This window comes from Mesoplodon mirus (assembly GCF_964341445.2).
Source record: "Mesoplodon mirus genome assembly, chromosome: 5".
In the NCBI taxonomy this organism is placed as follows: Eukaryota; Metazoa; Chordata; class Mammalia; order Artiodactyla; family Ziphiidae; genus Mesoplodon; species Mesoplodon mirus.
The window spans coordinates 81227751-81246628 of record NC_138980.1 but is presented as its reverse complement, the minus strand read 5'-3'; the positions used below and the strand labels follow the sequence as shown (position 1 = coordinate 81246628).

The 18878-nt window shown below is 41.4% G+C and overlaps 1 long non-coding RNA gene across 1 annotated transcript in view; it reads right to left on the bottom strand.

The window, feature by feature from the left end:
• Nucleotides 1-14433, bottom strand: part of LOC309805019 — a 330304-nt gene extending 315871 nt beyond the window's left edge. Inside the window, exon 1 of the long non-coding RNA XR_014294216.1 lies at nt 14353-14433. This is a non-coding gene — a long non-coding RNA (uncharacterized lncRNA). The remainder of the gene's footprint in view (nt 1-14352) is intronic.
• Between the last annotated feature and the right edge of the window lie 4445 nt (nt 14434-18878).

The window sequence follows — 18878 nt, the reverse complement described above, 5'->3', positions numbered from 1 at the left end:
TTTTTTAATGACTGCATTGTGCTTTTTGCACTTCTATCGCACTTTATTATACCCTGAAGGTGTCATTTAAGTGTATTTTTATTCTCATTTTAGGGCACATGGTTTGCAGTTTTGCAACGATTGAAACAAGTTGGAGTTGTAGTAAAGTAATTTGAGAGAGGCCGGTCTTTGAAGCTTGTACTTTTAAGGGCTTGAATTAGGAGAAAAAAAAAATTGTTTTACTTACTTACTGTGGTTAAAAGGACCATTACATTTGCTTGTAAATCAGTCATAATTTGAGAAAGGATGGTTTCTTTAGAGCCTCAGAAAATGGCCCACTTGCCAGCAGTATATTTTCCATTTTGGCTCAGCAATAAAAAGTATTCAGTAAATGAAAGACATTGGATTTTGTTTGGATTTCTTTTTTGAACTTTTTTATATAAAACACTTCTGTTCCATTAGGATAATCCTATTTGACTTGCTTCTCTCAGTCAAAGAAAAGGAAAAAGCTATTATAACAGAGCCAGGAACAAAGGATTTCCCACCCCTGGTCAGGCTTTTGATCCTCACATGGTCATAACAGGCCTCTGGCAGTAGCCGATAACTTCCGGCTTCAAAGGAGGGGAAACAGGCCTAAAATGAATGCACCTCCCAGTGATGTCATGAGGTTTGTGGCCAGCAGATTGCTCTCCTGACCCTGTGTACAATCACTTTCTGCCCTCAAGTGATGGATACAATTACCACTGTTTTACCTACAGAGAAACTCCCACTATTAATTTATGGCCACTGAATTCACCTGCCTGCATCGAATACAATCATCTGTTGAACTCCATCATCTCTCACTACACTTGTGTTAAGATAATCAAAGAATGGGAAGCAATGAATCCCTTTTATTCTAAAAACACCAGAGCAGAAACCAACAATTTTACAAACAACTCACCATAGCCATTTGATGTTGTCATAGATCTACGCAAATAAGAAAAAAACACTCATAATTTTGGAAAATATCTAGCTCAGCAACTCCATCAACTTTCAATTAACCTCAGAAGCGCCAGGCCATTACTGCTGCCAGACTAGCTCAAGAACTCTCCAGGACCAGTTAAATCTTTACACCAGACTTTTTCCATGTTTATTAATCTCTTCATTCCCTCCCTCCCGTAACCCTGTTCTCTCCTCTGCTTCCTCCTCTTCCTTTTCATCCTTCTCCATCTGCCACAATGCAGTAGTGATGGTGGGCAGAAGTCATGACCACCATTGTGGAACCAACAGGAATTAAGAGCTAATCTGGTGGATGTCGTCCCTGATATTTTTGCACAGATTGAAGTCAATGAAAAAAAGATTCAACAGAAAGCTCAGATTTTGGCACAGAAAGAACTGCCCATAGATGAAGATGAAGAAATGAAAGACCTTTTAGATTTTGCAGATGTACCATATGAGAAACACAAAAATGGTGATTTGATGAAAGGCCAGTTTGGACAGGCTCGGATGGTGACGACGACTCGCAGCAGAGCCCCAGCACTGTCTGCTGCATACACCAGACTGTTCCTGACTCTGAACACCGCTATTTTCTTTGTCATGTTACCAATGCAACTGACTTATTTCCAGAGGGCCCAGAGCCTACATGGTCAAAGATGTCTTTATGCAGTCCTTCTAATAGATAGCTGTATTTTATTATGGTTGTACTCTTCTTGTTCCCAATCACAGTGTTAGCACTGAAGCTATAAATTGATTGATCGTTTTGTGGTCACAAGTCTGTGCAAAAAAAAAAAAATCATTGCCCTTGCTTGTTATTGGATTTTTTTCTCAGATTCTTTTAACAAATTAAGGGGAAGGTACTTTCACACAAGAAAGCAGGGACATGGAGAAACCCGTATGGGTAAAGGCAAAGAATTTATCAAAGGAATAAGAGTAGCTTGGTTGTCACATGGTGTTTCTGGAAGTGGCCTGGCTGAATTAGCAGTCCATATAATACTACTCTCAAAGAACAAAATGTCTGGTTTTAAGTAATATTTCTTCTTAAGAGAAAAAGACTTAGAATTGGATTTTATTAATATTAATTTAACACAATTAGTGATCTCCAGATACTATTTTATGAAAAGACTGAAGCACACAATTCTAAGAAATACAGAAAAAAAGTTTTAATGATGTAGTCATGTTGAAAGTGAATGTTAATAAGTCCTGGTATGGTGGCGTCACCTTCCTTACAGAGTAATTCATGAGTTAACTGAATAACAGCATCTGTACATTGGGTTACTATTCAGATAACATAGTAAAATGATGGCAGAAGATTATTTAAAAATTTGAGATATATTTCCAGTGGAAAACACATATCTATGAATGAATATTTCCTTGATGATGTTGGTTTCAGCATATACATAATTGACTGCTTTTACACACCCACTGGTTATTCAATAAATAAGACAATTACAGGTAACTTAATTTTCTATTTTCCTTCTATGGAAAACTGTTATAGACCCAATGACTAACTTCAAGATAAATATATCCTGAACATTGATTTCAGTACCAAAGAAAATGGGGAAGCTAAAATTTGGATATGACTCTTACTTTTTTAAATAGAAAGCTTTCTTCAATTTATTTTGTTAAATAAACATCATAATTGTGATTTAAAAAAAAAAAAAAGAGCTAATCTGGGAAGTGAGACAGATAGAGGTTGGCTTCACCAACCATGGAAAAAGCAGACTCCACTTTCCTACATCATCCACACTCTTCTTTCTGTCTGCTTTCTATCCACTTTCCCCCCACATGCGTCTTTGAAGCCCTCTTTCCAAACCTTTGCTTCTACCATTCTCTTTAGAGAACTCCTTCCGTGAGTCTATTTATACAAATCTACTCTTTACTTAAAAATACAGCTCAGGGCTTCCCTGGTGGCGCAGTGGTTGAGGGTCCGCCTGCCGATGCAGGGGACATGGGTTCGTGCCCTGGACCAGGAGGATCCCACATGCCGCGGAGCGGCTGGGCCAGTGAGCCATGGCCGCTGAGCCTGCGCGTCCGGAGCCTGTGCTCCACAATGGGAGAGACCACAACAGTGGGAGGCCCGCGTACCACAAAAAAAAAAAAAAAAAAAAAAAAAAAATACAGCTCAATTCCTTCTCTTGTTCCAAGCATTCAGTGACCAAAAGAGCAGGTCATGAACTTTCCTACTTTGAATTTATGTAGCACTCACCGGGCAGGGCAAGTATTTTATTCATTCAACAGAGAGCACTTGAGTGCCTACTCTCTCTGTAACACAATGCTAAACCCTGCACTGCAGGATATTTTTTGAAATGAATAAAATTTACTCTAGCAAGGAAGAAAAGGTAACACGACACAAATATCTGTATGACAATGTAAAATGTGATGAGTGTCATGAAAGGTATATAAACTAATTTTATAGTTCAAAAGAAAGAGACAGATGACTTCTCTCTGGAGAAACTGCTTCAAAGATGTACTTGTTATGCCAGCCTGGGAAGAATGCCAATCTCTATCTCATTAGTATTTGTGGTCTTGGAGTCTTCCCTCTTGCCTTTTACCACTTGTTGCCTTGCATTGTTTACTTACATTTTCAGATGCTCTGCTTCGTCACTCCAACTAGATTATGAGCTCAAAATGGACTGAAATCTGCCAAATAGTTTATGCAGCTCCCTCTTGGCCTCACGCATAGTAGTTATGCAGTAAATATTTGTTTACTTTCCCAAAAAACTCTTACCACTTTCCAGGTTCAGTGCTGCATGCAGGGTAGTTACAAAAAATGAATATATTCATAAAATCCAGTCCCCACCTAAGCAAAGTGCACAGTCTAACCCTTGAGATATTTCCACAATATGATGTAGGGCACACCAACATAGCGGCATCCTGAGAGCCTAAAGGATAGCAGGCAACTCTGTACAGAGGAACCTGACCAGAGACTGTTCCACTAAGAAGGTAAAGAATCAGCTGAGCTTCACAGGTGAGTGGAGGTTGACCAGATGGCTGAGGAGACAAGCGGTATTTCTGATGCAAGAAGAAAATGAGCAAAGACTCGAGAACCAAAAAATAGGAAATAGAAGGTGGGTTGGGAGAAGTCTTTATTTGCCACACTAATATCTTACCCTGATAGACACAAACAACGCAGAATTAATTCAACCACTATTCTTATTTTTTATGCTAAACACTGTATTTGTAAAATTGTGTTGCAAATTATAAAGCAAAACAATTCCTGTTTTCAGGTTGTGGTTTTCCCTTGCTTTCAATCTGATAGGATCTCTTGAATCTGCATTCCCCTTAAATAAACAACTCAGGCAATTAGGCCATCCTAGGATCACTACTTCTCCAGATTGTTAAGGAGGAATTAATTTTAACCCACAGGTAATTTCTCATCAGATACAATGTGATCCCTTCCTAAAGAAACATTCCAAGCAAAATTCCTTCAGAGCAATCAGGTAAGTTAGCATTGGTATTTGCCTAGAGCAGGCAGTCCTGGGGATTACACCAGAAATTGTGGGTAAGTCGAGAATCCTTTTTGGTAAAAGATTTAGCAAATGGCCAATTCCAGGTGGTCTTTGAGATTTACCAGGACTTGCAGCAGGAAGCAAGCAACTCCAGCAAATTTGGTCTGAGCAGCCCTCTCCAGAGTTGAGCTTCATTATCACTGGCTGCACTCTCCCTATCTTCTACCCCACTCCTGTGCTCCCTTGAAAATGAAAAGTAACTTTCTCATCCCAAATACTTCTGGGGATTCCTGACCTAGGAATTATAAAAATTTATGGTGATGGATAAGTAGGCCTTTCATTTAAAATCCCCCTCTGTTTTGATAAATGCATTATTCCTGAGATAAATGTTCCATATTCTGAACATGTTTGCATGGATCTGAACTTATTTTTCCCCCACAGGCTATATGACGAGACACATTTAAAATGTCAGTAGGCTAGGTTTCAGAAGATGAAGGGGACTTGGTTCTAAAGGTTACTAAGTCTGCTGATAGGACAATTCCAAAGATACCTCTTCAACAGAGGTTTCTATGTTTTTATTGGGTGAAAATTGGACATCCGAAAGCATTTAATCGACAAATTGGGAGACTAAAAATAAATGTGAATTTCATGCTCAGCTAAGAAGCATACAAAACAAATTATGTGGAAGTTCAGCTAAAGAGAAGAATGGAAATGAATCCCAAGAGACTCTCTAAGGGACTTGAGGGCATATTGGTGACATTGAAAAGTGGAAAATAACTGCCTTATGAGGCAGGACTGGTTGCTCCAGTGACTACGTGGGGTCAGAGGCTCATATCATAGATTTCTATCCGTCGTTTTCCCAATAGTCCTTCTCTCCAAGGTCCTACATAGAAAAGGGATGTTTGTCTGGGGTAGTAATGACCCTGTTCTCATAAATCGTAAAACAATACCATTTGATTCTACCCTTCACGGTAGGGACTACCTTTTCCTTAGTTATGGAAATTGCCCTTCTCTCCTTTCTCAGTTTTTGCACCAGGATTGGAACTCTAAGGTAGAATCGGTTGACACCCTTCAGGCTATAGTTCCTAGCAAATTCTAACTCCTACCTATGGCATATCTCTTCCAAGGCAATCAGTGTGTCATTGAGACCTACAAAAGTTCTCACTACTCCTCACTTCTGTCCTTCCCTGAGCAGCCCCTCCAGTCTCCCTACTCTACTTCCAAACCCTCTTACACATCACACCAACTTGAGTCTGCTCCTTTCAGGGCTGTACATGGCGTAACTTCCTTCCCCATGCAGCTCTCCTTCCCCATTACACCTTCCTTCCCCCATTACACTTCTCCAAGGCATGAACTCACATCAACGGTCACTGAGCAAATATGTTTTGCCACCAGCTGTGCAGGGAAAGTGCCAAGTAGGAATCAATATAACCCAGGATCTACTTGAAGACACGTAAGACCAACATTTCCATCCTTTGAGAGGGTAAAGGCACTGGGAAAGGGCGATAAAGGGGCTGCTGGAGAGAGGTTGAACCAATCTGGGATTCAGGAGGATGTTTTTGTGGAGTTCCAGCCTTGAACTTATAGCTCTTTCAAAGTCAGAGAAAAAATTAAAATAAGACAATCTTTATTTATTCCACCCATGAAAGAGGAAAAAGTGGAACCAGCTTTGCCAATATAGCAAGTTCAGCCAGTAGACTGGGCTCTCCATGGCTTTGATCTCAAAGAAACCGTACAGCTATGGTGTTGGCAGCTGTGTCACACTTAGGGCTGGAGAGCAGCCCCTGGGCTGTCCTCATAGGAGTGACCTAGGATTCCACATTGGAGACAACAGGACAGCCCAAAGGTTGTTTTAACTGGGGTTTTCTCCTGGGAACTGAATTACTGAAGCATAACGAAGAAACTCCTCATATCTCATGACGCACCATATTTGGGTGATTTGTTGGAAAAGGAACATCCAATGGCTTCTCTTTAGGGTCCTTTGTCCCCACGCCCTGTGAATCTAGGTGCGAGGCTCCATCCAGGAAAAGGAGCTAAAGACTAAGGTAGTAACTGATCATATCTCTTCAACTCTCCCTCCTCCTGTGCCTCACGACTCAGTCAGTGTCACTACCAACATCTCTGTGGTCTAATCCAGAAAACTCAAGTCATCCTTAACCCCTCTGTCTCTATCATTATCATCTCCCATTCAATCTATCACAAAATCCTATCAAATTCACCTCCTAAATATCTCTTGACTCTGTCCACTTCTCTCTTTACCCATGTCTCCCCCCAGCCCAGCTTAGCCCACCATCATCTCCAGGCTGTTCTCTGCAAGCTTAGAGGGATACACTTTGAAATGTCAAACTCCCCCAGATTAAAACCCATCAATGCCTTCTCATTGATTGCCCTTAGGATAAACTCCTAAGTCAGTCCAGCAAGGTCTTCATGGTCTAGCTCTTACCAGCCTTTCCAACCTCATCTCCTTATCTTTTGGACCTCATCCTTGCCCAACTCAGCTTCCCCCACTCCCCTCCCACCCCCCGCACACACACAGAGACACATATATACGTGATTCAGCCTTACTCAATATGCAGGTCTCTCAATGGGCCATACTCTTTCCCTTTATCTCACTGTTCCCTATCCCTAGAATACTCTTCCTCCTACTTATTCTTCAGTACATACTTTACAAGTCAGTGTCTCTGGGAAGCTTTTGCTAAGCAACCTGGTTTTGGGAGTGTCGTTAACACCCAATGTTTCCTTCCTTCAACCTGCTTATTTATTTACCTACATGCAGACTCACTCCTGATAGATGTGGGGTTGGGACAAGATTACAAATGGAAACCCCTAGACTATGGTTTCCTTTCTCCTTTCCTCCCATTCCCAGTTCTATCATGACTGAGAGGAGCCATACATGCATTTAGACACTGTAGCTCATACACCCAAGATCTACTCACGAGCTCTCTCTGAACCTATTGCCCCCAGCCAATCCATGGGCCTGGCAGAGCCTACAGGGTCAATGTTATCTGCTCCAGAGAGGTGGATCTGGAAAGAGGCCACTCCATGACTAGGAAGCTGCTGGAACTGTTTAGGCAGGAATTCCCATCTTGGACACCTGGAGAAGGGGTCGAGGCAGTGTGCTTTAGGTGGAAGTTATTCCATTGGCCCCAGGACTCCTTCTTCATGACTAGAGCAGGGCTCCATATAACACAAAGCCTGCTGCAGGGGCCAGATCACCTGGATCATGGAGGTGCTGCCTGTCTGCGTCCCTTGACATGAACTTAAGCTCCAAAAGAAGACGCCTCATGCTAGCTTGATCACCGCATGTATTAAACAGTCCTTGCCACAGCATGTTGTAGCTGTTCAATAAACAAAGACTAAATACATTATACATGTTACAGAGTTTTAGGAGACAAGGCAGGGATTGCATGAGGGTTAATAAAGTATGTTAAGTTCAGTAAATATTTACTGGTCCCTTATGGATGAGGCACTGTGGGCAACTCAAAGATGAACCAGTTGTGGCCCTTATACTTCATCGGTTACAATCTGATAGATGCAATGATATGTATCTATAACTATAGTGCCAGCCAGTTGGATGTGTAAGCTCAGGGTGAAATATGATTATAGACACTCATTTCTTAAAAGAAAATATTTAAGACAAAATGCTGATCAATAGAGAGTTAATGTATCTTCATAGTTATCCAAGAATGTTGGTTCAAGGTTTCATTGTGGTGGTTGATTGAACCACAAATAAGACATTTGTCTTATTTTAGATACATTTCATTCTAGTAACACCTCCTACTTCTTTACACCTTTACCTGGTGAGTAACTGTAGAATGTAAGTGACCTTTCTTCTTTGTCCTTTGTCCTCAGCAGAAGAACCTCCTTAAATAATCCTACCTTCCTGGGCTATGTGGTGTCCTGAGCTATTACAGACTTAGCTCTTCCCAGGGAGAGAGTCAGTACTGATGGTGCATTTTGTTCTGACACGATGCTTATTACTATTCCTTGTACAAAACATTTAATTGACTCAAATTGCAGGACAGAAAAGATGTGTATTTGCTAGCGACTATTTACAAAAGCAGCAATACATATACTAGATGATCAAAATTGCTCTTCTCAAAAACTGGAAGATTTTATCATTACCTATTTTTGTTATTTTTCAAAACCTCTTTGGCAAATATGGCCCCTGGCCTTGAGGTCCTGTCTAGCTCATTCCATTTGATTGCAATTGTTCATCTTCATGAGGAACTTCACCTGTAATTGAATGTATTCAAGAGAAAGCTTGGTGGGTGATTTAACACAACATGCAGTTGCTTTCATGTTTCAGATCCGAGATTCTATCCTGTTGATTTTGTTCATTTCCAAGTTTTTGTCTTCAGTTTGGCTCTTGAATAAATTGTTAGACTTGGATCCCTCCTAAATAGAAGTTCAATAGCCAAGGTATTATTTGATCAATATCTTAGGGCTTTAATGGTCTCCATTTATCTTCCTCCATTTCAGTATTACAGGTTACATCTTAACAAATTTCAAAGGCCTCCCAAGTAACTTAGATATACTATAACTTATCATATTACCTGAAATAGAGGGCCCACTCACTGAGGTTGAAACTTTGTTTGCTCTACAGAAACTCAAAGAAAGTATATTAGGCTCTTTCAGGATGCACAAAAGAGACATGTGCTCAGGTTACTTCCAAAAGGTCATGGGATTCGTTGCACATATTAATTAACCAGAGTTCTTTTTATCCTTTCTTCATTATGGTCCAGGCTTTCAACCTCACTCCCCTGCCTCATCCTCCATTCAAACAGCTAGGCCCATGGCATTCACTGCCTCCTGAGAGTGTCGCTGCAGCAAAGTGCAAAGAAAAAGGAGGCCTATGACTGGGTTGGATCTCAAGATTCTAGGATCCTAAAGCTAGAAGACTAGACAAAACACATAAAAAGCAAGAGGAATGAGAGCTACCACCCTTCCCCCATGTAGGCACCAAGATATTCTTGGGCTTCCCAAGGCTTGGGGAGAGAGGGGTGATGAGGAGAGAACCAAAAGGAAGGGACATGAGCAGGCCTGCAGTGAGGAGGGGCTTGGAGTGACCACGAGGCAGGAGTGACATCATTGTCCCTGGGCTGCCTGGCCTCTTCTCCTTGAATATGTCCTCTGTTACCAGCAGGGATTGCATGAGAGTTACTGCGGCCTCTGGGAACCTGTCAGCCTCTGCAAACTGTCCGGTCCCCACCTTGAGCGATGCACCTCCCTGCTCCAAGGAGCTGTCCTGCTTCTCTTTCCCCCTGCTCCGGCAAAGGCCTTGCCAGAACACCAGACAGCACATCCTCGGTGACCCTCTGGGAGAACCAGAGCCCCAGATTTTTCAGTCCCAATAACCTAATCCAAGTTTCAATGACGCTGAACACCCATGAACTCTCAAAGAAGGACGGGAACCTGGATTCCCCGTGAAGAGCAGGTGGTATGGAGAAAAAGTCCCTGAACCAGTTAAGTGGATGCAACTGGGCTCAAGCTTGCCCAACTCCCACCCCTCCCCACCCTCAGCCCTGAGCCAGGAAGTGGTAAAGCACACCATTAAATAAGGATTCACTAGAATCAGGAAATCACCCTAATTCAGCCCAGTCAAGTCTCACAGAGGCCAGAGTACCATTCAAGACAATGTAGCAAGCATCTTGTCCACTCAGCAGCTGACTTCTGCTGTTCCCCACTCCAGTGCTCCATGTTGGGTGGGGGGACGATGCAGCTGTTCTCCCTATAACTGGGTCTCTGGTTCACCTACTCCTGATGTTACCAACTAATTTTGAGTGTTTGGAGTTCAAGCTACTTAAGTGACAGGACTGATTGGTCACCTCAGGTGGGGGGGCTGGGCTGAGCTCTCAGGCCACATCCCTCTGGGGCCACAGGACAGCCTATGAGTTGGTTGTCATTGAGTAGGGTACCAATCACTGGCCAGATCCAGTGATGCCAAACACAGAAGAGAGACGGTGGGTATGGCAGTTATTCCAAGACCTCACAAAAAGGGGCAGGGTAACTGGCAGGTGCTTTACATGCCAGGCCAAGAAAGGACATGGAGATTGAAAAGCTATCCTCATTTTTAGTTTCTGGGAACCAAAGCCCAGGGGGAAAGCCATCTGGCTGATGTTGCACAACTCATTAGTGGCTAAGTTGGAACAAGGATCTCATTCTCCTCATATTGTAGGCGTCGAGATAAAGAATATGAAATATATGTAGAGATGTTCATAATTTTAATGGCTATCCTTTGGTGTGAATAATTGAATATGGAGTTTTTAAAATAAAAAATAAATAAAATTGAGGGGACACAAATGAACTCATCTACGAAACAGAAACAGACTCACAGACATAGAGAACAGATGGGTGGTTGCCAAGCGGGGAGGGGGGATTGCGCGTTTGGGATTAGCAGATGCAAGCCATTATATATAGGATGGATAAACAACAAGGTCCTACTGTACAGCACAGGGAACTATATTCAATTTCCTGTGGTAAACCATAATGGAAAAGAATATGAAAAAGAATATATGTGTATAACTGAATCACTTTGCTATACAGCAGAAATTAACACAACGTTGTAAATCAACTATACTTCAATAAATTTTTTTACAAATAAATAAATTGAGGGACATGAACACCACTTTTCAAACTGCCAAAATTCCCAAATCTTTCTTTCTGAGGTATCCAGATGGAAACATAGCAGCAATGACCACAGCAGACACAACACTCAAGAGAGAGATTACTTGTATCTCAGATGCAACAGAGAGCATGTTGAGGAACAAAGGTTAACTCTCCTGGATTGAAAGGTTCCTAAATCATCTAAAACACAGTCAGCAGCATCTCTCTCCCACAGGATATGAAAAAGAATATAGAGGCCACCAAAATCACTAACATAGGTGCCCAGTGCATTTGTGACACCAGGGGCGGAATACTAGAGACCCTTCCTTTGCCAAGCACCTCTCACTACAGCATCTCCTATGCAGTGCTGTTGTGAGTTGCCTTTTCTGTGCTGGTGAAACATTTGGTTACATACAGGCCCAAAGATATGAATTTGAACTATTTAAGATGTTTTACAGGCATTTCTGTGGTAACTTCATGTACACATACCCCAAAACCTTGCATTCTGTAAAATTGCATGTGAAAAGCAACAGGACTTTGGGGGAAAATAATGTCAGGGAAATTGAGACAAAAGTTATGGAACTTTGTTATTAAAGCCCTAACAAAAAGCATAACAACTCTCATAAATAAACTGACGCAGTTTAACTTAAATTTAACTTAAAGTCAACTGACACCGTTAACTTTCCAATGGCATTGTGACACCACAATCAGTTGGTCATGTGTAGTCTTCAACCTGAGGCCCCAGCTTCACCCTTTCAGATAAAAGTCCTTGAAGGCATGTGCTGCTAATAAAAACCAGTTTCGTCAAAATTGAAAATCACAACTTTTGTTTTAATACAGGAGGAAATATCTTTTTGGCCTCTTTACCTATACTTATGGCTTCTTTCAGCTAGCTTAACACGTTGAAAAATACAGCCATTCTTGAAGCCACTAAACAGCCATAACTAGCACTAATGGAGGTCAATTCTACAGGATATTCAGCTTTTTTTCTTGAAGGCTTCGTATACAGCCGAAGCTTTCACTTTAATTGTGAGGGAACTTGCTTCCAATGACTTCGAAACATTAATGTGCCTGGGAAAATCCTGTGCAAATCAACATGACTTGTGCATTATATTGACACCATTCCCTATTTACCAACTGTGTTTCAGCCAATTTACATCAAATAAACATGCACTGCAAAAGAAGAGGCTGTAGTGCCTTAATCATTCTATTTTAGGACAGAGGAAGCTATTAGAACAGCACCATTTTCACCAACATGTTGGTATTTCTGTTATCAGTTGGAAAGAGAACCACAAAATGTAGATAATAAGCAATAACTGAAAGCACATGTAGGAAAGTCCAAGTTAGCCCTGTCTTTCTCTGAACTGAGTTTGGTATTACTGAGATGAATAGTTCAACTGAAGCACATGCCCAATGAAGGTGTCAAAAATAAAGGAAGAGAGTAGCATGGAATCATCCTTTAGTGCTTTCTATTAGGGGATGCATTAGGTTTCTCTAATGAAAACCGGAGCTGAAATCCTCCAAAGCTAGCCATCAGAGATGCAAGTAAAATTCAGAGAAAGTAATAAACACACCTAGATCTTTCATCTCATTAAAATAAATAAAGCACACAAGGAGGAGAGGGTGGAAGGAGATGGGATCATCTGAGTTCTAACACGCACATGAACACTGAGAGGGAGGGGTGGAGGTCAGGACTTTCAGAAGGAATAACGTTCTCACCATGAGTTCAAACTTATTTAATGTTGTGTCCTTTTTCCTTGTAAAACACCTTGCTCCTGCAACCCCATGGTCCACAACTGACTACAGGAATTACTGCCCAGCACAACGCACCAAACACACTTAGATCAAGCACCATGTGGAGAGCACTGCCTCAGGTGCTATCTCAGCACCAAGGAGAGTTCCAAGTCAACTGCAAGATTAGGCCATTCTTCCTAGGCTTTTCCTTTTGTGCAACTGAGGGAAATCTGGTCCAGCGGACTCGTTCATCCAGTTTTTGGTATATGTGTGCTCCAGAGGTGTCCAATTTCACACTCCGATAACTATTTCATTCCTGTCCCAGATGAGACAGGCCCAGTCCCACCTCATTTCATCAGAACCCTGTTCCAGAATTTGTTCCAGATCCAGGCTAGGGGATAAATATGTGAGAATTAAATTTAGGGAACAATGAAAGTGTGAATGTCTATCTGAAAGTGAGAGTGATAATGACCCACTAAGCCCTACACGTGACTATATATGTCTGTGTGTGTAGTCACTCTTCCACTCATGAAAGCCATTCTATGGGGATAAAACCATTCCCCTTTGTCCAACAATTTTGAAACGGAGATATTATTAAATATGCACCAGGTGAATTTTTTTCTCAGTTGAGAGCATGAGCAATTGAAATTAAAACACAAGTACACTCACATTTGCCTTCCATCTTGCGTGTATCTGCTCCTATCTATTCTCCATGAGACTTGGTTCCCCCCCAACAAAAAAAAAAAACTTAAAATAAGGGCATAAGAGAAAATGAGCTGTGATTTACGTTGCCTTTTTTTCTTCTTTTATTTCAAAAGAATGATTTGGAACAAGGAATACTTTTGTGAGGTAAAACAGATGATCCTCTAAGAGGACTGCACAATATGTGAGTATTATTGATTTTTCTTCCTAAGTCATTTCAGTGATACTATCTTGAGCTGAGTGACCATTGATAGTAAATGATTTCCAGCCACACACTCAATCGTCAGACCTGTTTCTCTCAAAAGTTTAGCACTTCTGGTGAGAATACATACATGGATTTTGAAGTACTGGGAGTATGTAATAGAAGATGTAAACTTCAGAGGATTTTTACTTATGATAATAAGCCCTATAACTGGAATTAAAAAGGAGAGAAGAAAAGGAAGCCAGAATTCCTGCTAAGTCTTTTTTTTTTTCCCAATGTTTTTATTCAAGGCTTGAGAAATTACATTCACTATATCTATTGCTTCCTAAGCTGTAAAGCCAAAATGGGGCAATATTAAACCACCCAGGATGCAGATTTCTGATATCAAAGGACACATAATAAGACAAAATTTCAATGTCTTTAAATAGTAGCGCTAATACCTTAAAAGGTCAGTGATGTCATGATGCATGGACAATAGAAATTCTTTTGAATTCTATAAAATGCCAAGGTTTAACCACAAAATTCAAGTTTCAACACGGCTCTTGGGGTCCCAGTAGCAACAAACAACAACTCAAACCTCAAGATTCAATTCATAACAATTCATAATTTCTCAACAAAACATAGTGAGTCATTCACATTTCTCTCTCTCTCTCTCTTTCTCTGTCACCCCCTCCCTCTGTCCATCCCCACCTCCCTTGTTACCTCCATCCTCAGGGCCAAGATGATTCTGCATAGGCTTGTGTTAAGTCCTTGGAAAATCAGCAAACCACTGGGCTACATTGTATCTAATGAAAAAGGACAAATACTCAAGTGAGATAAAAACGTGGATACTTTAAGAATACAATGTAAGGTTCTAATAGATTCTCCCAAGATTTTCTATGAAAAGAATAGTACTTACATACTTAATCAGTGCAGCAGAAATTTAATTGGGGGGGGGGCACAGACTCAACAGGATGTACTTCCAATGTTATTCTCCCTGAAAAACCCACAGGGCTAGGCTTTGTGTCGCCTGCATAAATAGTATTCCCACAGGTTCACAGGCTCATGAATTTGGCCAGCCAGGGGCCAGGTTTTATCTTTGTTTACTGAAAGGCAAGTCTGCTCACCAAGTAGATATTCATTAGATGTGCCAGTTCCAAACAACTCATCATCTGATATCCAGCTGATCAATTTAAATTACCACTAACTTCACTGTAATTGCTTCTCTAATTATAATGATGCTGAAAGACTTTGAGAATTGTCTTGGTTTCTTTAGTACATGCCATAGCTTTAACCTCCCAAGTCCCAGTTGTGAAAATCTGCCCTCCCCCACACACTCCTCTGCCAAAAGAGGCCTTTGGGGGGAAACAAAAAAGGGAAATTAGACAACAAAGAAATGGGATGAATTTTCTAAACCCAAGGATTTGTTTTCTTTGGGAAGACCATTTCACTCTCACCTGAAACACGGAAGAACCAAAAACAGGTTGGCCAATTTATTGTAAAATGGGGGTGGCTTGGGGACTGACAAAGATGCTTGACGAGAATGATGGACCACATGAGAGATGATCAGAGACGCAATCAACAGATTACCTCCTGTTCCCATTTGTGCTAATTGTCATATAATAGCTTGTTTAAGTCTTCTCACCAGCCTTAATTGCAGGCTGGGTTCTCACCTTTGAACTGTCATCTCCTAGTTTGAATTATAAACAATAAATTTTCTTTCAAATTCTTACACTTTTCTTTGCCTCCATCCTCTGAAAATGGAATTCACATCACCCTGACATCAAGCAGAAAGTAAACCAGTAAGTGGGAGAGAAGCAGGGCAGACCTTGGAAGTCACCTCTGATCTGTACTTCAACAAATGAAAACAACAGGTAGGAGGACCTAGAAAACCTGGCATCGATAAATAGCAGCCAGTTCATCAACCCCTGGCGGCCAGGTTCACTGTGACCTAGCTTTACCTCCACCCTCATCTTCTCCCATACAAAGGCCTCTGGGGGAAGGCAGTCGTGGCCATTTAAACAGTTAGTTTCCCAGAGTTTGTGCCAGACATTTCTTTTTAATTGCCTATGGGCCTCAAGAAATAAATGCTACACCACCGAGGTCCTTCAACTTGTTCTAATATGAATCAAGATCGGATCTCTCAGTCCACTGGGTATCATTCCCATTTATTCCTTTGTATATCACTCAGGGCCATAAATCACTCTAGCAGCTGCTCCTTCTCAGAGGAGATGTGAGGAAATGATAATGTTTTATGTGAGTAATTAATCCGGTGGCAGATGTGGAGTTTCCAAAACTACTACCATTAACACTTTGACAGGCTTTCCGAACATATTCTAGTACTGGTTACTAGATTTTAATATGTTAATACTATGTTACTCATCATAAGCAAGAAACATTCAGGCCTTAAGTTTTATAGAAGTGCTATTATTCTCAAAGGCTTTTCAGAGAGGACTAGTGATGAGGTTTTATATTCTTAACGCTGCTGTTGAATAAACAGTGTCCAATTAACATACCAGCTGGAAGGACACCATTCCTCAGCTCTAGTTCTCCCCATAATATTCAACATTTGTAAAGTGAAGCAAATAATTCAGAGTGAAACTTATGGCGATTTGGGGAAGAGAAAACAGGAGTTCAGTGGTGGAACATTTTTCTAGCAATGTGGCTTTGGGTCTTGGAAATTACAAACATGACACATGGAGTTACAAAAGGAAATTAAAAAATATACTGGCTTCGGGCCTCCCTGGTGGCGCAGTGGTTGAGAGTCCGCCTGCCGATGCAGGGGATACGGGTTCGTGCCCCGGTCTGGGAGGATCCCATATGCCGCGGAGCGGCTGGGCCCGTGAGCCATGGCCGCTGGGCCTGCGCATCCGGAGCCTGTGCTCCGCAACGGGAGAGGCCACAACAGTGAGAGGCCCGCATACCGCAAAAAGAAAAAAAAAAAAAAAATATACTGGCTTCATTTAATAATTTTAAAAGATTTCGTAAACACGCAAGGCTATTGTGTGCGCCATACTGGCGATGCCTGGTGGCTGCTGTGTAGTTTTGTTACTGGTGAGCTTGTGTTCTTACATTAGCTATTTATCCAATGGTGACACAGTCTACAGCCTGAGATTTGCTTTATTATTTTTCCCTAGCTTAGGTAAGGTAATAATCACAGTACCTAGAGAGTCACAGTACCTTCTGTCTACCTTTCTTCTTGTCACATTTTCTCCTTAAATATGTTTTAGTACAATAATAAACTGCTATCCATGGTAAACATGCTTCATCATAATTTAGCCTCATGCTGAATGTGTAAAATGGCCACTGTCATTGACAGGCAGCCTGTAAAACTAACAGCAACTACGGTGTTGCTGCAGGAACCAACTCAAGGTCAAACCCTCAGGCTTGGAAAGGACAAAACACTGTCTCCTGGATAAATTTCTCACTGTTTCATGTTTAACTCGATCAAAGAAAAGGACTCCCATCACAATATAGACTTTGTAACAAAAAGGGTTTGTTTGTTTGTTTGTTTTTTAGTTTAGGGACAGGAATTTCTTATAGTTCACTTTTACTGGTATAAAAAGCAATCTAATTGTGTAAAAGTCAACTGTTATTTGCTCTTTTTTATTAATTTTTATTGGAGTATAGTTGATTTACAATGTTGTGTTAGTTTCTGCTGTACAGCAAAAAAGTTATTTTTAAAAAACACACATATTTTGGGACTTCCCTGGTGGCGCAGTGGTTAAGAATCTGCCTGCCAATGCAGGGGACATGGCTTCGAGAACTGGTCCGGGAAGATCCCACATGCCATGGAGCAACTCAGCCCATGCGCCACAACTACTGAGGCTGCGCTCTAGAGCCTGCGAGCCACAACTACTGAGCCTATGTGCCACAACTACTGAAGCCTGCACGCCTAGAGTCCATGCTCTGCAACAAGAGAAGCCACCACAATGAGAGGCCCACACACCACAACGAAGGGTAGCCCCTGCTCACTGCACCTAGTGAAAGCCCACGAGCAGCAACGAAGACCCAATGCAGCCAAAAATAAATAAATTTTAAAACACACACGTTCTTGAAAAATGAGGAAAGGTGGTCTTTGAATGGTAGCCTAAATGACTATACTAACCTTCAGCTAGAGTTATTTTGTCACATGAAGAGAAAGACAAAAGAAGTTCCATATGTTCAAACATTTATGAAGCTACATAATAAACAAACTGAGCAGCTAGGTAACAGGCTGATGGTACAAAGAGAAAAGAAAGTCACTTTGTACTAGAGCTGGTTGTGTCTGAATGTGGAAAAAAATAAGGGGCAACATAAGATGGATACAGAAGGTGATGAACATTTGTGAAAAGGGAACACTGAGGAAAGAGTTGTACATGACCAGGATTTTCTAAGATGGATTTTGTTGGAAGTGGGTTAGAGAAAGCCTGGATTTGGTTTCTCCCTCCAAAGTTTTCTTGGAATGCTGCTTTTGATAACAGCTTGTGAGTTCCTTTGCCTGTGTCTGTGATCTGTATTTTTGTTTGAAATCTCTTTACTTTGGTTCAGTGAATAAGTGTTGTTTGGCCAATTCTAACAGTTCTTTTGATCTCCAGCTAACTTTGAGATGCTTTAGAAGGCCCTTGAGCCATCTCAGAGAGAAATGTTTGATTAGTATGTTAAATTACATGGAATTCCTAAAAATCTAGTATGTCTTGGTAAAATTTTATCAGTCATAATTCTAGTTATTTTTATTTATTTATTTATTTATTTATTTATTTATTTATTTATTTTGCGGTACACGGGCCTCTCACTGTTGTGGCCTCTCCCCTTGCGGAGCACAGGCTCCGGACACACAGGCTCAGCGGCCATGGCTCATGGGCCCAGCGGCTCCGCGGCATGTGGGATCTTCCCGGACCAGGGCACGAACCCGTGTCCCCTGCATCGGCAGGCGGACTCTCAACCACTGCGCCACCAGGGAAGCCCTCTAGTTATTTTTAAATGCTGTATGTAACAGCAATAATGGTTTCTATTGTCACTTACATTGTGATCCAATGTTTAACCGTGACCTTTTAAGTCTTTATGTGATTTAGAGTTAGTCACTGTTGTGCTCTAACACTTTGCAAAATGCTCCATCTTCCAGAAGATCTATGTGAAGGACATTTTGGCAAGCATAGGTCTCTGATAAATTTCATATCATAATGCCAAACTGGGCCGCGAGGCATGTGGGATCTTAGCTCCCGGCCCAGAGATCAAACCGGCACCCCCTGCGTTGGAAGGCGAAGTCT